The following is a 23,294-nucleotide window of genomic DNA, read 5'->3' on the forward strand; positions in this document are numbered from 1 at the left end:
TCATCCAACTAAGGGCTCCTTTTACTAAGGTGCGCTAGCGTTTATAGCGCATGCAGGAAATGACCGCGCGCTACGTGGAAAAACTAACCAGCTCAATGCTGGCGTTAAGGTCTAGCGTGGGGCAATATAGCGCGTGCTATTCCGCGTATTAAAGCCCTAACGCAGCTTAGTAAAAGGATCCCTAACAGTCGCAACTCTTGTTGCATCCATTGAACAGTCATCCACCATAGAGATTTGCTAAATCCCTGTTAGTTTTACATAAAATGGATTAAAGCTGATTTATCATCTCTAATTACACTATGATAACTAGATCAGATAAATGACGTAATGAGCGTCATTTATGTTTTTGGTCTATGGTGTATGAAATGCATGTTAAAGAAGACTTGCTGATATTAGAGAAAACTTAAAGGGGACTTATATAATATATTTTCTCTCTGCACATTCATGAAATTCAGTTCGCTATATTGATATAACACATGAATAAACAGTTTGCAGCTCAGCCTGTTTTTCCACATACCTATACATTATTTCTTTATTGTTATTATTATTTTTTTTTAACACCGTGCGGCCTTATGACTCTAATACTTGCTCCAGAGAACCAATGAATCAAAAAGATTAATGCTAGTGTTTTTAAGACTGCATACATTGAATTATTATAGTGCTGGTGCTGCATCTAAGTTTGACCTGCTTACTATGTGTTGGTATCGCCCGGGAGTATTCTGTAATGCAAAATGCAAGAAAAAAAAATACCTCAAACAAAACCAAAAAATAACAACAACAAAAGTAAAACAGGGCACAGAGAGTTCTGTTACATAATGTGGTCATTCACATTCATCTTCACCTAACATATATAACCACTAAACACCCAATAAAGGCTCCAAACACTTGCAATGTGGCAAATAACTGGCCAAAGCTTTATTTAAGTTAGCATAAGTAACATAAGAACATAAGAATTGCCGCTGCTGGGTCAGACCAGTGGTCTATCATGCCCAGCAGTCCGCTCACGCGGCGGCCCTCTGGTCAAAAGCCAGCGCCCTAACTGCGTACGTTCTGGTTCAGCAGGAACTTGTCTAACTTTGTCTTGAATCCCTGGAGGGTGTTTTCCCCTAGGACAGTCTCAGGAAGAGCGTTCCAGTTTTCTACCACTCTCTGGGTGAAGAAGAACTTCCTCGTGTTCATACGGAATCTATCCCCTTTCAATTTTACATTCCCACCATTCTCTACAATTTAAGACATCTAATTAGTACTCTTACCCACAGTGAACATAATAAGGTAGGTCAACCAGTTAGATGGTTCTGTACTGTCTGTCCAATGTCAAGGTTTGTGGAACCGCAGAACCTTGCCTTAGCCTCCTGAGGGATCATTATGGTACCGTACATGAATCTTTCCATTCCTCTTCCCTTGCTTGCATTTTAATTAATCTGTAAATCCCAACTGAGTGATTAGAACAGGGAATGGCATCCAAAACTGCTTCAACAAAATACCTACTGTCTTCCCCATCTGCAGAATCACATAACCCCCCTCAGTGAGGGAGGTCGAGTTGCAATTTAAAAAAAAAAAAACAAACAAAAAAAAAAACAGCTCAGCCCACCAAAATCTACTCCTTCACAAAGAGCTTGCCTCTCATCGGCCCATCACAACCAATGGTGGACTAATTGGTCACCTACCTACTGTCTCCTACACATCAGTTACTCAACTTGCTCAGGCCACCCTCTTTTTTATTAGTTCAAATTTTTTTTATTGGTTTTAACATACAAATACAGTGAAAAGAGAAATGATAACAAGGCAAGGTACAAGCAAGTTGCACTGTAATAAGTAAATAGCCAGAGGATGAATACATGTACAATATAACAGGCTGGCACACGCCTATCTATAGGGAGGAATATCAGCATAAATAACAATAGAATATGTAGAGCACAGAGAGACACTGGTCTAGAGGTCAAATAGTTACATTGAGAACTGAGCCAAAAGATGGAATAACTAATTATCGAGTTCTGCAACAGAACCCACTCGCTTTTGCCTGATTAATGCTATTAGAAAAGGGGTGGAAGGCAGTTGGTTATAAGTCGTGCCCGGTAACGTACGTTGTGTTGGGGGCAGAAGCAGAAACAGAAGGAATCAGCCTCGATTTCATTGAGTTTTGGGGCAGAAAGTTCGACTCTGTAACCCCTGAGGCTCTTCCTCCTGTCTCCCCCGAGATGCAGAGACAGATTTAAAGAGTCGGTCGACCTGCGTGTTTTTGCTGCAAATTCACTATCTAATTCTGTCTTTTCTTTTTGTGGCCGTTAAGAGCCCCCCACTCCTATCATCATTGCTTGCCAGGGTTGAAAGAAAACATTTCTCCTGTGTAAATCCTCTTTTTTCACTGGAGGGAAGTTTCAGAAGGGGAATCAATTGAAGGGGGGTTCAGAAAGCCAGACTGGCCGAGAAGGGTGATGATGTGAGACAACTTCAGCAGAAGAAAAACAACTTTGAACTTGCATGTGTTTCTGATTGGAGGGAGATCAGCTGGAGAGAAGACAATATCGGGGAAGAGAAGTGGAACTGGACAATGGACCTTCAACTTGCACTCCAAAGACAAAGAACTACACCAGAAACACAATATTCTCCACCACAGCCCCCGCACTTTGGAATGCCACGCCATCTCATCTCCGCCATGAAAATTCTCTCGCTAAATTAAAAAACTAATCTCAAAACCTTTTTGTTCCAAGATGCATTCCAAAGCACAAGATAAAATTCCTTCTCTCAATTGCTGCGTACTTATCACGTGAACCGCTTCAACAAAGCGACCCCCCCCCCTTTCCTTCTTACCTCCTCTTATTTTTATTTTCACGATGTAATTATTAATCTCCCACACCCCAAACTCCTTTTATATCATTATGTCAATGTCTTTGTCTCAATTTGCTTCTACCCCTCTCCCCATTTATTTTTAATTTTTATATTTTTAATATTGTAAACCGACCAGATACACGAAGATGGTCGGTATATTAAATTACAATTAAACTTGGAAACTTGAAAAAAAAAAAAGAAAAAAAGAAAAGGGGTGGAAGCTTGACCCAGCCATGTTATGGCACCTACCCATAAACTGAGCAGGTGTCATCATTATATATGTTCAAAAGATTTCTAAGTTCTTGTGCTACAGTAGATCTATTTTTATGAGCTGGCAAAGAGTATTGATAGTCATTTTAGACTGATTTCTGTTTTGTTGATTTTTCCTGTTATAAAGCTGTAGGAGAAATGCTCCATGAATCACAAGCAAGAATGAACAAAACTTATGAATGGGTCCTGGGCTGTAAAAGTAAGAAATACCATGATCATACTCTCTCTTTTCAGACAGCTTTCTTTGATAAGGACTTTTGACACCTGCTATTCATGGCTCATTCTTATTTACATTTCAGAAAACAACTAGAAGCTTATCTTTTCTCAAAATGTATAGCTAATTAGATCCCCATGGTTCATTTCATTTGTTATTAATTTAATTTTTTTGTAAACCGCTTTGAACGTCAAGGTTATGCGGTCTAGAAATCCGATTTTATGTTATGTTATGAATTCCAGTTCTTTAACTGGGACATTAGTGCCACTGCTGAGGCAGCAGGAGAGAATTAAGCCCAAGAGCTAAGAAGAGGGACCTGGCAGTGAGTGCAGGAGGATTTTCCTATTAATGCGATTATCTTTTATTGCAGAATCTGTTGACCTCTGATGCAGGCAGTTTGCCAAAACTTGGCCAAGTCGGGTCCATGTTTCAATCTTTAAGTTTATTAAAAATTTGATATACCACCTTATCATTTATTTCAAGGTGGTTATACATTTTAAAGTAGGGTTAAAAACAGATAATACAATTTAACATAACTTTAACAAAATTAACATATACGATTAGACAAACAAACAAACAAAAAATAACATAAATGACTGGACAGACGGGCACGAATGGAAAAAAAGGGGAGAACTACAATGGTTAAAGAAAAAGAAGGTATAAAGATATAAACAAAAGGGCTGGGTTAAAAATAAATAAGTCCAATACAAGTGGACTCATAAAAGATAACTTGTTTATATACCTTATATACTTTTGCTTTTGTTGCTTTACCTACTGGCTAGCAGAGGATATTCTCTTGTCTTCTTGAATCCTGAACACTAGCATAAATAGTTTTTGCCTCCCTTTATTTTTATTTTCCATTTCGATGTATTTATGAATTTTCCTCTGCCCATTGTTTCCCTTTCGTATCATGTACGAATCATGTGTAAATGCTTCCCTCTTTTTAGTTTATCCATGTTTTTATTTTTTATTTTTATATTCTATTTTATTGTTATTCCATTTTATTTTCTATTTTATTGTTATTATATTTTATTTTATTTAGATACCTGTATGATAAACGGTATATCAAAAATAAAGAAACTTGAAACTTGATACTGTATGCAGAACACTTTTAGAGGCCAAGAAAAAAAATACAAAATATTATAACATTTGATAGACATGAGTAATAATACACTTCCTCCTCCGTATTTGCGGTTTACGTATCTATGGATTCACTTATTCGTGATTTTAAACCTAAATTCATCTTTCTTTTTTGGGGCTATCTTAAGCCCTGTAAGCCCCCCCTTAAGCCTTACCTGGTGGTCTAGTGGGTTTTCGGGGCAGAAGCGATCTTCCCACACTCCTGCTCCATGCAGATCGCTCACAGGAAAAGGCTCGAGAGACTACGGGAGCTCAAGGCAGCCATTTCCTGTGAGCGATCTGCACAGGGCAGGAACGTGGGAAGATCTCTCTTTCCTGAAAACCCGCTAGACCACCAGGTAAGGCTTAAGGGGGGGGGAGGGGTTCAGGTCTTAAAATAGCCAGAGGAAGCAGGGGTTAAGGGCAGAACTAGCCCAAATATTATTCGCGGTTTTTTAATATTCGCAGGCCGGCTCTGCCCCTAACCACTGCGAATACAGAGGGGAAAGTGTAAACTAGATAAAAGTATGCAGATAAATTGATACATCTGGAACAACACCATCAGATTAAATGCAAAAGTAAATGTTTTATAGATTTGCATAAAACAGAAGGAATGCAGTCTTAAATTTTGGTCTGAAAGATCAAAAACTACATTTGGAACTTAGATTTGGAAAAGGCAAGGAATAAATATACAGTCCAAATCCTAATGAAATGTTCATATCTCTGGCATGAAGATTTTTCTTTTTAGTTCAGGAAAGGGAAAGGAAAGTAGTATCTTTGCGATTGTCTTTCCATAACATAGAAAAAAAACAAACTATGAAATGGAAAGGCGACCATGAAGATACTATGGCCTTTCATTTTCTGTAGCCCAACTTTGGCGGCTCTTTAGACACATATGTTCAGTTTATATACTGTATACTCCAAGAAGTGTACCTTGTTGGGACAGTACACATTTTAAAGAATAAATATTGTTTGGTGGAAGGACATCTTTCTTGCCTTTTTTTTCTGGTTTTATTACTATTGTAAGGCAAGATCTTCCCTCTGTTTGGTTAGTTCAAAATGATACCAGCTTGCCCCTAGCAGTATTCTCTTAGTGCCACTGCTAGGGGTCAGTCTGACAAATAGGTTTCTATAATGGGTCTGCTACAATTGGAAGCAGCACTACTTACCTGTGGATGTTGTGAAAGTCCTTCTTCCACATTTTAGTGTTGGTACTTTCTACTACTACTAATCATTTCTATTGCATTGCCAGAAACATGTAGCACTATACATTATATTAACCACGAGGAGACAATCTCTGTTCAACAGAGCTTACAATCTAATCAGACAAAGAAACGGGACAATTGGGGTAGGGAACTACAGAGGGAGTGGCAAAATAGATGTGGGTGCTTTACAAGCCGTTTAGTTAAGAGTTAAAAGCAGCATTGAAAAAGTGGATGTGAATACTGCCAGAAATGGAGCTTACAAACTAACCACTGACTCTATTAATTTTTTAGATCTTCCTTCAAGTCAACCAGCATACATATCAATAAGAAGATTTTATATGGATTTGTCTTAATACTTTATAAACTCACAGACCTCAGTGATACCGTCTGTATGCCGCTAAACTTTTAGATCATACAGAGACAATTGGTATCCCTAATCATCATCGATCTCATAGTTATTTTACAATACTTTTTAAATGTTTTAATAAATATATTTAAATATTAAAGTACTCATCTTATACTACGCAGGTGGGGGAGATGGAGCGTGACATACTGACTCAGGCAGTCTGTTCCAGGCATACAGGGCAGCAAGACCTTCCACATGGGAGCGATTGCATTCATTGCACTTAGTTTTCTCACTTGAAATTGTATAACATGACTATTCCTGCTGCGTGTGCCGGCAAATGCACATGCTCTCCAGCATGGTCTTAGACATATGGGGCCCGATATTCAGAGCAATTTAACCAGTTCGCAGAGGCCACTGACTGATTCAATCACACATAGCTGGCTAGCCGTGAATATTCAATGTAAGATAATCAGTTATTCCCGCTAATTATTCATGGTTATCACATCAGTGCTGACTGGACCCCAGGAGTCCGGGGTGGGAGCTTGCTCCACCCCTGCTCCCCTCCCAGCGATCTGTGCGGTACCTCTTTGGGCACTGTGCCTAATGGCGTGCCACCGCTTAGCACGTCACCTAAGGCACAAGCCAAAGGAGCGCTCCTTTGCGCAGCGGCTTCAGCAGTGACCTGAAGAAACCTATTAGCAGCTCTTGTCTGTTACATTTCCTCTTCACTCAAACTAAATCCTCAAGTTTTCTCATCTCATCAAGAGTGTCCCTCCACAACTGTAAGTAAATTGAGGTACCACTTTCCTCAAATTGCAATTATCAAGTTAAAAGAAAATGGCTGGTTTAATGATAACCTTTTGCTGTGCTCCTTGTTGTACGGTGATCCTTTTGCCTACATAACTTTTCACTAGAGACTAGACTAATACCATTAAATTCATTTGAGACCTAATCTGCGATATAGCAAACCCAGCTAGAGCTCTGACATGAGGCACTGAAAAGCTTGCACTAACCCTGCAACTCTATCTGTTCTCACAACCACTTCCATTAATGGCCATTTTTCTCAGTAATTGTGGAGTGTAGGCTCTCTGCCTGTTATTTATAACATACTTAGTGTCTGCTTGACCACTGGGAATATCAAACACTTTTAGAATCATTCTCTAATTTGAAGTAATCCACGGATTGTAGGAACTTAATTGCTACAAGATTTAGACACTAGCTGGGAAGGGTTAGACTACATCCCAGCTGGTCCTTTTGCAAAAATAAAACATATTTTGTACAAGTGAAGTCTTTTAATTTAAACTTTCCCTTGCCATCCCTTGCATTCCCGTGAAGGCAATGATGGCACAAGGCTATGGAACCCCAATAACTTCAAATTGGAGACTAATCTTTTTATAGGAAACATTGATTTATAAATCCAAGTCTCCAAGGTAGAGGCAGGTTTATCATACTGCTATAAATGTCTGAATGCATAATGGAATGCAAGATCTAATTTCTAGAATGTGTTGGCGTGATACATTGCTGCATGAGAAATACACACAAAGTCAAAGAAAAGAGCTGAGAAATGCCTTTTGAAAACATTGGACTTCCCTAATGCTTTATTAAGGCTGCTAAATGAAAGGCAAAAAGCCAAGCAATATCGCAGATGAGAAAAATAGTCCATAAGTATGCATTTGACATCAATTTAGAGCATATTTTGGCTCTTTCTTTAACCTATAGCCTGCCAATACAGATGGAATATATACTCAGTGATAGAGCTTCAGTTATTTCCTAAGAAACGTGAATTTAATTGCTGCCTGGTTTAAGGTAGATGGCAATACTATAGCCCCTATTTATTGGTTCCTATTCTATAAAGGGAATATTAGGCACCTGCTTTCCATTATAGAATACTAGTGGGTATACATGCACATGTGTGATTAGGCAAAAGCACTAACTGGTGTAAATGTTTATACCTAAATACTAAAGATATGCATATAGGGTCAGATTTAGTAGATGGTGGTGAAAAATAGGTGTCGGAAAAAATTCTTGCTCAGTGCTATTCTCTAAAGGGCATGCCAGGCTGAGTGCTTTTTAGACAATAGCACTTAGGGCCCAATTTTATATAGGTCGCCTAAAAAAACAATCGGCACTGACTAGTGGAGCATTAGGTGTTGCTAGGCAATCTAACTTTTAGGCTTACCATATTTATACCCGAGTTTTCTTAGGTGTGGCCTTAAGGATCTGGCCAATCAGAGTCTTAGGATGCACTGGGAAGGGGAAGGCCCGCCATTCTGAAGAGGCTGGTCTGCCGGCCGGAGGAAGTAGGCATCCTTCTGTCCAGCCTTGCATATAAATGTAAGAGGGGGTTGGGGGGGCTTTGGGGGGGTAGGAGGTCATGGTTTTGTGGGGTGGGGGGGGTGTTCAGAGGGGGTACTGGCAGGAGGGAGTGGGATATCCACCTGCTGAGGATATTGGGGGTTGTGCCAGTGGGAAGGATTGGGCATCTCTCCTGCCACGGACAGTGTGTTGGGGGGGGGGAGGGGAGTTGTCAAGGCTGGTGGTGGGAGGGAGTTAGCATCCCTCCTGCAGGCCGACTTGCGGTGGAGTTCAGGGGTTCCCTGTCCCTGCTGCTCAGCTGATCGTGGCAAGAAGACCTAAAACTCAAGTAATGCACAAATGGTCATACCTTATTTACACTTTCTCTGAGGCAGGTATAAATATGTGGGTGTAGTCTAAGGTCCACTGCAGTCATGGTACACGGGTTTGTCATGCCACTGGAGCTTGTGCACATTTGAGAAGTTGAAAGCTATGTCTATTGGTAGTTTTACTACTAGCAGGGCCTGCCAAGGCAGACAGTTTCATCAGAGATGTCAGACTAATGATGTACCACCCATCTGGGCAGCAGCATATGGGCAGTTTTGGATGTGGAGGATCACGTTTGATGTGACAATGGCATCAACATTGAATTTATACTACACAGAAGAAAGGCCAGGCAATCTACTTCTGTATTTTGCTATGAAAACTTGATGATGTTCATCAAGTTTCTAGGACTTGAACATGAGTCACTGGAACCTAACAATAACTCTAGGGTCCAGCTTCTATAAATGGTTCCTGAAGTTAGACACCTAGATTGGCATGCCAAGCCAATCTAGGCGCCTAACTTAATTTTCAAATTAGCTTAAATTGATGCTGTTAATGAGCAATAATGAGCTCATTATTGGCAAAAATTAAAATTAATAGGGTGGTAGATGTCTAACTCGGTAGGCGCCTATCGCTCTCAGGTAGGCGTCAAGCCAAAGGCACCTAACAAAAAGTGGGCTTTGTTAGGGGTGGGTTTTGGGCGTGTTTTACGTCTAGGCACCTAAATTGTACTTAGGATTCTGCATTTAGGTCAAGAAAACCCTAGCTTAAAAATAGGAGGCACCTACTGATATTTAAATCCAATTTAGGCACCGCTAAGCATTATTCTGTGGTGCCTGACCGAAGATTGACCACATTCATCGGTGCCTATCTTTTAGACGCTGTTTATAGGACCAAGACTTAGATAAGTAGCTGCATATCTTATACAGTACACATATACCCCAAGATTCTATATATTGCGTGCAAAGTTGCACATGCAATCTGTGCACATTGCAAATTTGCATACACAACTTAATTGTTTAAGAAGCCAATTTGCACCAATAATCGCCAATTAAGTAATTGGCAGTAATTTATTAGAATTTATGTGTACAGCTTTCTAAGCTTATTCTTTAAAGTGGTGCACATAAAATTCTAGTGCATGGATTTCTAAAGGGAGCATAGCCAAGGTAGGAGCATGAGCGGGTCACGGGCATTCCTAAAAGGCGTACTTTTATAGAATATATCCGACTCATGTACAACTTAGTGCAAGCATTTAGAGCGCCAACCATTTTGGTGTTGATTTTGTAGGCGACATATAGAGAATTTACTTCATACAGTGCAAATCTTTCCATACTTCTGTGTTCTTGTTAATGAGATCTTTTGCAATCCCCAAGCATGCCGATGTAAGGTGTACATTTAAGTATACGTAATCCTGTTAGTATGAATATTGGTAAGCATGTATATCCCCTTCCCAAAAAAATTACCAGAAAACTAGGCTTTTCACAAAAATGCAATGCTCTCCTCCCCCCTAAACTCAACCTCCAAATCCAATGTGTTACTCCTTCCTATATTAAGCTCTTGTAAACCGTGCCAAGCTCTATAATTATGGAGCGGATGCGGTATATAAACTTTAGGTTTAGTTTAGTTTAGTTTAGAACCATTTTCTCTCAGTAAATTATGCTTTACAAGTGGAAAGTGCTTTACTTGGGGAAAGTCACTTAACTCTCCACTGCCCCAGGCACAAAACCTATAAGCCATTTTACAACAGGGGTGTAGCTATGGAAAATAACATAAGAATTGCTAAACTAGGACAGACCACAGGTCCATCAAGCCCAGAATCCTGTTTCTAACAGTGAGCAACCCATGTCCCAAGTACCTAGCTAGATCCCAAGTAATAAAACAGATATTATGCTGCTTATCCTAGGAATAAACAGCGGATTTCCCCAAACCATCTCAATAATGCCCTATGGACTTCTATTTTAGGAAATTATCCAAACCTTTTTTAAACCCCGCTAAGCTAACTGATGTCACCATAATCTCCAGCAACGAATTCCAGAGTTTAATTACACATTAGGTAAAGAAATATTTTCTCTGGTTTGTTTTAAATCTACTACTTACTAGCTTCATCGCATACCCCCTAGTCCTAGTGTGGAAAGACTGAACAAGTGATGCACATCTACCCTTTCCACTCCACTCAATATTTTATAGACTTCTATCATATCACCCCTGAGCCATCTCTTCTTCAAGCTGAAGAGACCTAGCCACTTTAGCCTTTCCTCATAGGGAAGTCATCCCCATGCCCTTTATCATTTTCATCATTGTTCCCTGTACCTTTTCTAATTCTGCAATATCTTTTTTGAGATACAGCAACTAGAACTGCACACAGTATTCAAGATACAGCCATACAATAGAGCAGTGAATTGCAAACTGTGTGCTGTGGCACACTAGTGTTCAGCAGTGAGATTTGAAGTGTGCTGCAAGACGCTGGCAAAGAGGAGAGTCACCGGCACTGGCTGACTGCCTACAGGATGTGCCTCTCATGGAGAGAGGCATATCCTGTAGACAGCTGGCACCTGCACCTCTCCTTTTCCCCATCTCCTCTACTCCTCTCTGCACCACTCCTGTTGACCCCCCCCCCACACACACTGGCTCAATGCCCCATCTGCAGGGCCTTTGCGCATGTACAGACATCGACGTGACAACATCATGTGTGCACGTGATGTTATCACATTGATGTCCACGCACTTCCTGGTGCCCTCGGGCCGTGGCCACCTGTTTAGTGTGCTACAGCTGGAAATAGTTGTGAGACACTGCCATAGAGCAATACAAGGGCATTAACATTTTCATCTTTGTTTTCCATTCCTTTCCTGATAATTCCTCACATTCTATTTGCTTTCTTAGCCGTTGCCGCACATTGAGTTGAAGATTTAAACATATCCTCAACAATAACACCTAGATCCTTTTCCTGGGCAGCTCTTCTAACATAGGATCCAGCATCACGTAGCTATAGTTCGAGTTCCTCCTTCCTACATGCATCACTTTGCACTTGCTCACTTTAAACATCATCTGCCACTTAGATGCCCAGTCTCCCAGGGCCTGATTTTGTATAGGACGCCAGCCTAACAAGTGGCTGAGAATCGCATACTGGCATCCTATGCAGAATTGCGTCTGCTCTAACAAAAAGATGCCTAACCCCCAAATTCTCTAACTTGCGCCCAGGGAGCAGCTGCTCTCCCTAATTGATTTGTAAAAGGTCTGCTCTCCTGATGTCAAAATCTGGCTATGCTTCTGAGTGAAAAGGTGGAGAAAGAATTGGGTTAAAGACATTGGGGAAGGGTTTTGCAATGAGGAAGAGCTTGGATAGGATTCTGGAATTGGGTAGGGTCTTGGAGGGCAACTGATCAGGGGTTCAGGTGGAAGGTTATGATAAGAAATTTTAAACTTGGAGGGGGTTCACTCCAGGGGATTAGGGCATTATTAGGGTGGGTGGGGATCAGAGAGAGGGATTTAATCTATAAAGCCTGTGTATACTACATTTTAGGGTTTTTTTTGGCCATGGTGATAGCATAGAAGCAATTCATATCACCTCTTGATATAGAATTAAGTGTAGTCGTGCTATCAGCAGTTGTGACAGCTAGTACATGGCACTGACCCATGAACTAGCTGCGACAACCAGTCACCACCCACCATCTATAACCACCTTTTCTCCACCCATGACCTATCCCATACCTATATTAAGCAGCCAATACAAGGTTTTTTTAACCATGTTGACTGGTTTAGCAATGAAGTGGCACAAGTGTGGGTCTGGGCTAATATTTATTACACAGTCTTAAGAACATAAGAATAGCCTTTCTGGGTCAGACCATTGGTCCATCAAGCCCAGTAGCTCGTTTTCACAGGTGGCCAATCCAGGTCACTGGTACCTGGCCAAAACCCAAGGTGTAGCAATATTCTATGCTATCGATGCAGGGCAAGCAGTAGCTTCCCCAATGTCTTTCTCAATAACAGACTACGGACTTTTCCTCCAGGAACTTGTCCAAACCTTTCATAAAACCAGATACGCTATCCGATCTTACCACGTCCTCTGGCAACGCGTTCCAGAGATTAACTATTCTCTGATTGAAATTTTTTTTTCCCCTCTAATTGGTTTTAAAAGTATTTCCCTGTAACTTCATTGAGTGTCCCCTAGCCTTTGTAATTTTTGACAGAGTAAAAAATCGATTCACTTGTACCTGTTCTACTCCACTCAGGATTTTGTAGACTTCAATCATATCTCCCCTCAACTGTCTCTTTTCTAAGCTGAAGAGCCCTAACCGTTTTAGTCTTTCCTCATACAAGAGGAGTTCCATCCACTTTACCATCTTGGTTGCTCTTCTTTGACCAGAATTGAACGCAATACTCCAGATGAGGTCGCACCATGGAGCGATATAGGGGCATTAGAACATTCTTAGTCTTGATAACCATCCCTTTTAAAATAATTCCTAGCATCCTATTTGCTTTTTTGGCCGCCGCTGCACATTGGGCGGAAGGTTTCATCGTATTTATGATGACACCCAGATCCTTTTCTTGGGCGCTAATCCCCAAGGTGAACCCTAGCATCCGGTAACCGTGATTCAGGTTATTCCTCCTAATGTGCATCACTTTGCATTTGTCCACATTAAATTTCATCTGCCATTTGGAAGCCCAGTCTTCCAATTTCCTTAGGTCCACCTGCAATTTTCCACAATCCGCATGTATTTTAACAACTTTGAACAGTTTAGTGTCATCTTCAAATTTAATCACCTCACTTGTCATTCTAATTTTCAGATCATATATAATAAGTTAAATTGCACCGGGCCCGGACCCCTGCGTCACTCCTCTTTATCATAAGGTGTAAGGGAACAGACTTAAAGATCTCAATATGTATACTTTGGAGGAAATGTGGGAAAAGGGAGATATGATAGAGATGTTTAAATACCTATGTGGCATAAAGGTGCATGAGGCGAGTCTCTTTCATTTGAAAGGAAGCTCCAGAATGAGCAGGCAAAGGATGAAGTTAAGAGGTGATAGACTCAGGATTCATCGGAAATACTTTTCTACAGAAAGGGTAGTAGATGCGTGGAATAGTCAAATGGTAGAGAGGGTGGAGACAAAGACTATGTCTGATTTCAAGAAAGTGTGGGACAGACACGTGAGATCTCTTAGGGAGAGGAGGAGATAGTAGATGCTGCAAATGGGCAGACTGGATGGGCCATTTGGCCTTTATCTGCTGTCATGTTTCTAGTATAACACACATTAGTTGATTAATGCAGCTTAGTAAACATCCTTCTTTGCATAATGGTTAGTAGTTATAGGTTCTACCAGACTGTGCCTAAGATATGCAATGCTAATTAAAAATAAACTGGTTATTTATTTCAAGGGCATTAAAATCCACATAGCTCTTTACTTAACTTTATTTTTTGTTTCATTTTATTTTATTTAACAAAATCTGTAGAAATGGTTAGAACTAATACTTTTTGTTTAGCATTCAGATGCTGTCCATTAAGGATAGATGTTTTTACAACATTTTCTTATCTGTCATTGCAAAAGATAAATCTTTAAAATTAGTCAAGTAGCTGCCATCAGAAATGAATAGAGATGCCACTTTCCATTTGTTGCAGTGACAGTTCTATGAGCTCCTTTTGGTGTCAGTTTGATTTGCCTTTCATAGAACCTGATGTTTCTTTTTAAATCTTGAAACCTTAAAACAGCAAACTTCCTGTTGGATACCCAAATACTGTAAACAAATCAGTGACTGCTCAACTTGAAACCTTCTCAAGAATATGCCGAAGGTTGCTTTAGATTATGAAATAAAATGGTTTCAGTATTCACATTTTCATACCTATGTCTGCTAAATTAACCTTGGCAACCAAACCATGCTACACTGCTGGTTTCTGGATTGGGAGGAGAATGATGGTGGTGGTGGTGGTGGTAGTGGTGGTTGGGAGGAGAATGGTGGTGGTGGTAGTGGTGGTGATGGGGTGCTCTTTCAGGCCTTCAGTGCATCAGGGTTAGGGTCAGAGGTGGTGAGAAAAACCTGCAAAATCCTTAAGTAGGTCCTGGCCAGTGTTCAGCTGTGGCCCAAATAAATGTCTTTTGTGGGTCCTGGCTAGGATTTGCATAAGTTCTGGTGGCCAGTACATGTTTAATTAGCCCTGTATATTCAATGGAATACATGACAGGATTCATCAATGTAGAAATTAAGATCCCTTGAACGGAGGGAAAGGCAGTTCAAGGAACAAGAAAAAAATAGAAGTAGAAACTGGTGAGGTGAGAATTTATCAGGAGGTTGGTAAATGACAGATATCTGGAGATTATTGGGTTAAATAGGCAGATAGAAATAGAACAAAAGGAATAGCAATAAGGTTGAAAGAGAGGCTGAAAGCTGCCCTGGGGAATAAGCAGAATTCTGGCATTGAAACTATGGCCTATTCAGCAAGGTTTATTGGAGAAAATGTGACAGTGTGGCATTTGACACAGAGTCCATAGTGAAAGCTACACCTCAATCAAATGAAAAGTCTATGAGAGAAAGAGATCATGAAGTTTTGTATACAAGTAAGAAAGATGTCATGAATATTAACAAGCTTGTTGGAAATATACCGAAGAGGGTATTTCAGAAAAACGATGAGAAGGGAGAGAAGAGGGAGGGATAGTGATAGTGATAAGATTAGAGAGGTAATAGTTTGATATGCACAGATGGGGTAGGAGTTGCAATTGATAGCAGCAGCTGAAAGGAGGACGAACAGAACCAAATGGAGATGAGAACTGGATAATGGAGGGCATAGGCAGCAGAATGCTTTTTTGTTGGAGGGGGGGGGCTGAAAGTTCTGCCTCCAGATCCCGCCCCCATAATAGTACTAATTGTAATACCATTTTTTCTATTCATTTTTCATATATACAGTACATACACAATATAATCTTATTAACAACACATCATGGTTAACCACAAAATTAAACTACGCAAAGCACAATGTATGCTTCTCAACATTCGTTCTTACCAGAACACAGATAACCCCTATGTATTTTTCTGCTTTCTTCTCAAAATCAATCTACTTTTCCATGTCTTCCCTTCCCATCTATCCATAAGAAGTATTTCTTCTTATCTCTTCCCTACTGCACCTCTTCCTGCTGCATCTCCTTCTTCTGTTTCCCCATCCCTGTGCACCATCTCCTCCCTCTGTTTCCCCTTCCCCTCCATCCCTGTGCACCATCTCATCCCTCTCCCATGGTCAGACATCTGTCTTCCCCCTTCCCCCCTCATATGGTCTGGCATCTTTCTCCTCTCCCTCCCATAACCTGGAATTTCTCTCCTCTTCCATGATCTGGCATCTCTCTCTCTTTCTCTACTTCTTCCCGAGGTTTAACATCTCTCTCCTTCTCTTCTCTCCTTTCTGTGGTCTGGCATCTCTCCTTCCTGAACTCTGGCATTTATATCTCCCCTCTTTCCTTTCCATTCCATGGTCTGGCATCTCTCTCTTTTCTCCTTCCATCATCCTTCTCTGGAATCTGACATCTCTCCCTTCTTTGAGTCATCTCTCCTCCTTCCCAGTGTAACATTTTTCCCTCCCTCCTCTCCACCACTATCATGCCCAACAATTTTCCCTCTTTTCCTCCCCTCCTAACCCCCAGCCTGTGCAATCCCAACCCCCTCCCAGCCCGTGCAGCATCTGTCCTTCTTGCTTTCTCAACCATCCTCCCCCTGCAGCCCATGTAGCATGTCCTTCCCTCATTCCCAACCCAGCCCTCCCCTCTCAGCTGGATCATATGGTACGACCTGTCCCCAGTACCAAACTCTCCCACCTACAACCTCCCTGCTGCTGAAATTTAAAATCTTCAGCAGACGAAAGCACAACACAGCCAGCCTCCCACCGTTGGCCTGCTCTGGAAGTGTTTTTTCTGCAGAATCCTGGCTACACAGAAAGATGCCAGGGGCAGGCTGACGACGAGAGGCTGGCTTCGTTGCGCCGTCAGCTGCCTGAAGATTTTAAATTTCAGCAACGGGGAAGTGGTAGGTGGGGAATTGGGAGAGCCATACTTCCGATTGGCATTTGGGGGTATGTGTGTAAATAAATAAATATTTTATTGCCAATTAAAATTTGTTAGATTTTTTTTTCTTTTTTAATCTAATTTTTGCAAATTGCATCGAGCCCTATTTTTTAAGGATGATATGGTATATAAGATTAAACTCTATTTTACTATGTGAGACACACCAAAATTACCTGAACATCGGCTGATGCCAAAGCAAACTAATCTTAATGACATTCTGAGGCTGGATAGAAAATCACACCCGAGCTAAGTACCTTATACAAATACTGTGGCCCTGATACGGGCGTATACACTTTCATGCTAGTTGGGTAAAAGCCCTTTGGTATTTATTTATTCATTTACTTAATCAAAAAAATAAATAATAATAAAATTAGAAACTAAGTAGCACTCAACAAGAGCCCCTTTGGACCGATGATAACTCGCTTTTTGGCTAGTGAGCCTAGACAAGTGCAATTGGCTATTAGCTGCGAGCACTTGAGATCCATAAGTCTCTAACAGAGTGTCATTAAGATTAGTTTGTTCTGGCATCAGCCGATGTTCAGGTAATTATGGTATATAAGATGAAATATTATATTATATTAGCCCCTCCCCCCCTTTTACAAAACCGGGCAAGAGGTTTTTAGCTCTGGCCAGCACACTGATGTTGTTCTAACGTTCATAGGAACTTTATGACCATTGGAACAGTGCAGAGCATTCAGTGTGCCGGCCAGCGTTAAAACCTCTTACATGATTTTGTAAAAGGTGGAGGGGGGTTAGATTAGATTAGTAAAAGGTTCAGAGTGTGGCAGAAATCCAATCCTGGTTAGGCTGTGGTGCCCACTGGGGCCCACCAAGGCAAGTGGGAGATGTATATAACTCAGTACCTGACTAGTGCTGCAAGGAGCTTTTCAGGTGTACATTTTAAATGAATATATGAAATGAACTAAAACCAATCTGAATACTGGAAAAATAAATAAAAATAAACAATTTTTACCCTACACACATCCCTATTTTTTATTTGTAGTCTCACTAATTCTATATTTGATGAGGATCTCTCTGTATTCTGCATTTGTGACCAAGATGAGATATACATAACGTGACCATTTATTTTTTTCATCAAAAGGGGATATCTACTAATTGTCAGTCCTGCCCCCAATCCTGCCCTAGTCCCACCCCCAATCCTACCCTAGACCTGCCCCTAATCCCGCCCCCAATTTCTTCCATTCATTTTTCATGTACACATAATATCTGATTAATTCATAATGGTAACCATAAAATAAAAAAAAAACTACAAAGCACACTATACGCAGAGAAAATGTTAATTGTCATTTATATTTGGGGGGTTTCAAAGATGTCAAGGCAGATGACTTTAAAATTTGCAATGTTACCTCAGTAACTATAGAAAAATAGACAAATATAGAGCAAAATATAGACAGCAGATATAAATTCTCAAAACTGGTGATTTCACGAGTCTCTAGTTGCATTTCCTTCTGTCTGTGTATCCTTTCTTTCATTTCTTTCTTTCTGCATTCAGGCTCAACAGTTGTCCCTTTCTATTCCCTCCCTCCTTCCTTCCTATGTCCTTAGGCCCCAGTGCTGCCTTCCTATGTCCTTAATGTCCCATCCTATGTCCTTAGTGCCCTCAGTGCCTCCTTCCTATGTCCTTAGTGCCTCCACTGCCTCCTTCCTATGTCCTTAGTGTCCCATCCTATGTCCTTAGTGCCCTCAGTGCCTCCTTCCTATGTCCTTAGTGTCCCATCCTATGTCCTTAGTGCCCTCAGTGCCTCCTTCCTATGTCCTTAGAGTCCCATCCTATGTCCTTAGTGACCCCAGTGTCTCCTTCCTATGTCCTTAGTATCCCATCCTATGTCCTTAGTGCCCTCAGTGCGTCCTATGTCCTTAGTGCCCCCCAGTGCCTCCTTCCTATGTCCCCCTCACTGCCTTCCAGACTTTGTCCCAGCCCCCATCCCCGAAGCCAGCCTGCCTGCCTATCTCCCTCCCATCCCCCCGTACAGTAGAACCTGGCATTTTTCTATCCCTCCCTCCCATCCCTATGTGCAGTAGAAACCTTGAACAGCATCTTTCCAACTCCCCCCACACTACCGCCGCCATGCAGCCAACCCCACTGACCCTCCCACCGTGAGATGACCGACAAACCTCCCGGCTCCAGCAGCATCCGCAGCACTCTAAACACGCTGCTTCGGGGCCTTCTACTGCCTGTGATTCCCTCTGCCGCGTCTCTGATGAGGTCATCAGGGACGCAGCAGAGGAAATCAGGTCGGTAGAAGGCCGCGAAGCGGCGTATTTAGAGTGCTGCAGATGCTGCTGGAGCCGGGAGGTTTGTGGTTGCCTTTCGGTGGGAGGGTCGGATGGGAAAGTCAGCGGGGGTTCGGGTGCGCCGGGGGGGGGGGGGCCATGACGACGAACACGACACTGCTGCCTAAAGCAGGACACCGGCGAGCCAAGAGAGGCTTTTTTTCACGCGGCAGGGAGGGACAGGAAGCAATCGCCTGTCCCATTGTCCCCGCACACAGCTTCGGGACGCTGTCCCTGAAAACGGGACACTCTGGTGTCCCGAAGCTGTGTTTGGGGACAATGGGACAGGGGATCTAAAAACGGGACGGTCCCGTTCAAAACGGGTCGTATGGTCACCTTAGGTATACAGATCGGCAGACATCCAGCTTGTTTTCAGTTTGCACCACCCAACAAGAAGTATATTGGAGCATATTGCAACGTGTGCAGTGCCACCTTTTTTTGCAGATTTTATACATATGAGCTAAGGCTCGGATTCTATAAATGGTGCCTTAAGTTAGGCGCCAGAAGGTGCCCTGCTGGTTTCTAACTTAAGTTGAAAATGGCGTTTAAAACAGAAAAAAAAAGCTTTCAAAGAAAAATGTAGGTGCCTATCAGTGCCTAAAAAAGTGACCTACGGATGCACTTTATGACGCCTAATGCCACTGTAGGCATGACTAACATCAGACGTTGTGCTAGGCATCGTAAAGCACCTCTGTAGGTGTGATTCACATAAAAGGTAGACACCGGAAATGTAGGCCTTGTAAACCCTGGCCTATATTTCCGGCGCCTATCTTTCCTGAAGGCGCGATTCTATAAAAGGCGCCATTGCACGATTGATACACGATCGACAGCCATTTTTAAGGCAGCCACCAATCATGGCGCCGTTTATAAAATCCAAGCCTGAGTGTTGTTTTTCTTGTTCAGATTGTTGTGCCTGGTAGTCTAGGAATTAGATCTTCATTTGTTCTGCCCCCAGTTTTTAGAAATTATATCTATTTGTAAGTTTTAAAACCTTGCAGAATCCACTAAAAACAGTATAACATACACTGAAAAGAATAGCTCAATTTTCCATTTCAGGATCAGTAGTTAAAAATAACATTGAGGCAGGAGCATGTATACTGAATTAAAATAGCCAATATAATTTTAAAAAGCTACTATACACTCATATCATCTGTTTATTTTAGCTCAGGAGATTCAGAAATGAACACAAACATAACCTTTTTGGCTGCTCCACTCAAGGGAAAACAAAATGCAACATTTGATTATAATTGTTATAATGAGATGCAATTTAAAATTATAAAATTTTAATAATCTGATTCACTGAAAAAAAATTATTCTGCTAATGAGATTTTTATTTCTGTCACAATGTGCAATGGATAGAATTCTCTCAGGATCAAAAGTGATAATCCTGTGTGTGTTTTCAAAGTAAAGTTCTAGGGGTCAGGTATAAGATTAGTTGAGTAATTCAGCTTGAATATATAGTGCTTATGCTTCCAAAGCTCAGAAGTATTTTTCTATGGCTCATAAATAGGCAAGTGTTAATTTTGTTAGCAATATGCTGCACGTGAAATATGTACAACAAAATTCTTAGTTTTAAGCCTTTAATAGAAACATAGGAACATAGAAACATGATGGCAGATAAAGTTTTTAATGAGGTACTTTGGGCTCCTTTCACAAAGCTGCGTTAGGGCATTAACACATGAAATAGCGCGCTGGACGCTAACGCCAGCATTGAGCCGGCATTAGTTCTAGCCGCGTAGCACGTGATAATATACGGTTATTATGGGAGACTTCAACTACCCCGGGATAGACTGGAGTCTTGGAAGCTCAAAATGCGCTAGGAAGACAGAATTCCTGGAGGCTATAGAAGATTGTTTCAAGGAGCAGCTTGTTAGAGAACCAACGAGAGGAAATGCCACTCTGGATCTAATCCTAAATGGGTTAAGGGGACCTGCAAAAGAAGTAGAGGTAGTAGGACCATTGGGAAACAGCGATCATAACATGATCAAGTTCAAGGTTGAGGTAGGAATACCGAAAGGAAAGAGAACCATAGCGACAACTTTCAACTTCAGGAAAGGAAACTACGAAGCAATGAGGGAAATGGTAAGGAAGAAACTTAGGAACACTTCCAAAAAATGGCAAACGGTAGAACATGCCTGGTCTTTTCTCAAGAACACGGTGAGTGAGGCGCAAAATCTGTATATCCCCAGATTCAGAAAGGGGTGCAAAAAGAGTCGAACAAAAGATCTGGCGTGGATAACTAAAATAGTGAAGGAAGCGATAGGCAATAAGAAAAATTCATTCAGGAAATGGAAAAAGGACAAAACTGAGGGGAACTAGAAAGAGCACAGGAAGTATCAAAAAGAATATCACCGAGTGGTTCGAAAAGCCAAAAGAAAGTATGAAGAGAGGCTAGCCAGGGAAACACAAAATTTCAAACTGTTCTTTAGATATGTTAAAGGGAAGCAACCGTCTACGGAGGAGGTGGGACCGCTGGACAACGGAGACAGGAAGGAAGTGGTGAAGGAGGAGAAAGAAGTGGCAGAAAGACTTAACATGTTCTTTTCGTCTGTATTCACAAACGAAGACACATCCAACATACCGGAACCTGAGCAATTCTTCAATGGAAATCAAGCAGAAAAATTAACATCCATGGAAGTGAGCCTTGAAGATGTACGCAGGCAGATAGAAAAACTAAAAACTGACAAATCCCCGGGTCCGGACGGAATCCATCCAAGGGTTCTGAAGGAATTAAAGTAGGAGATAGCGGAACTACTGCAGCAAATTTGCAATCTATCCCTGAAAACAGGCATGATCCCGGAGGACTGGAAGATAGCCAACGTTACACCCATCTTTAAAAAGGGTCAAGAGGTGACCCGGGAAACTACAGACCAGTGAGTCTTACCTTGGTTCCGGGGAAAATGGTGGAAGCACTGATAAAAGAAAACATCGATGAACATTTTGAAAGAAACGAACTTCTGATAACCAGCCAACATGGTTTATACAAGGGGAGATCGTGCCTAACGAACTTATTGCACTTCTTCGAAGGAATTAACAAACGGATGGACAAAGGAGACCCCATAGACATCATATATCTAGATTTCCAAAAAGCCTTTGACAAGGTGCCCCATGAACGCCTACTCCGGAAACTGAAGAACCACGGGGTGGAAGGAGAAATACATAGATGGATCAGAAACTGGTTGGCGGGTAGGAAACAGAGGGTAGGAGTGAAGGGCCACTACTCGGACTGGAGGAGGGTCACGAGTGGGGTCCGGCAGGGCTCGGTGTTCGGGCCGCTGCTATTTAATATATTCATAAATGATCTAGAAACAGGGACGAAGTGCGAAATAATAAAATTTGCAGACGACACCAAACTATTTAGTGGAGCTCGGACTAAAGAGGACTGTGAAGAATTGCAAAGGGACTTGAACAAACTAGGGGAATGGGCGACGAGATGGCAGATGAAGTTCAATGTTGAGAAATGTAAAGTATTACATGTGGGAAACAGAAACCCGAGGTACAACTATATGATGAGAGGGATATTATTAAATGAGAGTACCCAAGAAAGGGACTTGGGGGTAATGGTGGACATGACAATGAAGCCAACGGCACAGTGCGCAGCAGCCGCTAAGAAGGCAAATAGAATGCTAGGCATAATCAAGAAGGGTATTACAACCAGAACGAAAGAAGTTATCCTGCAATTGTATCGGGTGATGGTGCGTCCGCATCTGGAGTACTGTGTCCATATTGGTCGCCGTACCTTAAGAAGGACATGGCGTTACTCAAGAGCGTTCAGAGGAGAGCGATGCGTCTGATAAAGGGGATGGAAAACCTTTCATATACTGAGAGATTGGAGAAACTGGGTCTCTTTTCCCTGGAGAAGAGGAGACTTAGAGGGGATATGATAGAGACTTATAAGATCATGAAGGGCATAGAGAGAGTAGAGAGGGATAGATTCTTCAAACTTTCGAATAATAAAAGAACAAGAGGGCATTCAGAAAAGTTGAAAGGGGACAGATTCAAAACGAATGCTAGGAAGTTCTTCTTTACCCAACGAGTGGTGGACACCTGGAATGCGCTTCCAGAGAGCGTAATAGGGCAAAGTACGGTACCGGGGTTCAAGAAAGGATTGGACAATTTCCTGCTGGAAAAGGGGATAGAAGGGTATAGATAGAGGATTACTGCACAGGTCCTGGACCTGTTGGGCCGCCGCATGAGCGAACTGCTGGGCACGATGGACCTCATTGCTTATGTTCTTATGTTCTGCGTGTGCTAAAAACGCTAGCGCACCTTAGTAAAAGGAGCCCTTTGTCAAATGCCTTTTGAAAATCCAATATCAATAAGTTCACCTTTATTCATATGCTCATTCACCCCT

This window comes from Geotrypetes seraphini, chromosome 1 (assembly GCF_902459505.1).
Source record: "Geotrypetes seraphini chromosome 1, aGeoSer1.1, whole genome shotgun sequence".
Classification (NCBI taxonomy): Eukaryota; Metazoa; Chordata; class Amphibia; order Gymnophiona; family Dermophiidae; genus Geotrypetes; species Geotrypetes seraphini.